The following is a 1529-nucleotide window of genomic DNA, read 5'->3' on the forward strand; positions in this document are numbered from 1 at the left end:
TCATTGGTCTTCACAATTAAACAATGACTTAAAATTAAATGCATTTAATGAAATAAATAAACACATAAAATACAATTAAATAAACTCTAAAAAAATAGTCATTTAAAAATCTGTATTGTCATCATAAATGAATATTCACAAAATACAGTGGATTAGAATTATATCCCAGGTATGAGCATGTTACATATAAATTAAAAGAGAAATAAAGTATGGGCCGGCCCGGTGGTGCACTCGGAGAGTGCGGCGCTTGGTAGTGCGGCGGCGCTCCCACCAAGGGTTCGGATCCCATATAGAGACTGGTCCGCTCACTGGTTGAGCACGGTGCGGGTGCGACACCGAGGGTTGCGATCCTGTTACCAGTCACGAAAAAAGACAAAAAAGGAAAAAAAAAAAGAGAGAGAAATAAAGTAATGCCAGTTGAAGTAAAATATGAATAAAGATCCAGAGAGGTGAATTAATAAGGCATCGAGAGAATATATGAGTGAATATGTGAAGAATGAATCATGTAAAGCATGCATTCTCAATGGTAGTGATTTTACTCCTAAGAGGAAATTGGTCCTGGTTGGGGAGGAGAGAGTAGGCAAAAAGTCTTAGATATTACTATGTATTTTGGCCCTCCAAAACTCAACCATACTTGACAAAATCTTATTCCTTAACATTTAATTTATTTCATTAGGTAGGCATTAAATTAAATTTTAATTAATTAAATTAAAAGGTTTTCTTATGAGGGCCATGACGATAGAAAATAAGTTGAGAGATACTGATCAAAACGTATAAAAAGTTTGAAAAAAATTGTATGGCAGTGTAGTTCCCATTTGCTATATATTCAATAACAAAGAATTCAAGGAAAAAACATTTAAAAACTTTAAAAAACTTTCTTGGTAGCACAAACATAACAATGAGTAAAACAATAATGAAACTTATCGATTTGTACATTATACCAAGTTATCTGTGTAAGTGTCTATGACTGGTAAAAAGCCGGTCCATTGGTTTTATATTGTCCTACAAGGTAGTCCATCTTAGGTCCCCAGTAAAACCTTGCTGAATGGAAAAATTCACTACATGATAGCACTATCAAAACGATTGTCTAGTCTATATTTAAGCCCGTAATCACTGGTATATCTCCAGTTCCCTTAATGATTTTGAATCTTCGCCATTGTGGTCACATTTTAGTTTGTTAAAGTCTCCCTTGAAATGGGCCGAACACTGAATTGAACACAAAACTGCCACCACGGTCAAACCAGCATAGAAGAAAAGGAGATCGATACCCTTCTCACTCTTAACTTTCCATTTTGACAGCAGTCGGAGGTACCATTGGATATACCACATGCAACGTTCACTGTTGATTCAAATCTAGCTTAATCTCAATGGTTACTCAAATCTTTTTTATACGTGTTGTTAAGCTATATTTTCAGCCACACGTATAAACAGATTTAGTCAGTAAAATTAAAAGCGAATACTTAAAAAAAGTGAAATTTCACCTTCCTGAATTCAGTCCAACATTCCAGTTTGTTTTTGAAACATTTTTT

Source organism: Galeopterus variegatus, unplaced genomic scaffold (genome assembly GCF_000696425.1).
Source record: "Galeopterus variegatus unplaced genomic scaffold, G_variegatus-3.0.2 Scaffold3368, whole genome shotgun sequence".
NCBI classification, from domain to species: Eukaryota; Metazoa; Chordata; class Mammalia; order Dermoptera; family Cynocephalidae; genus Galeopterus; species Galeopterus variegatus.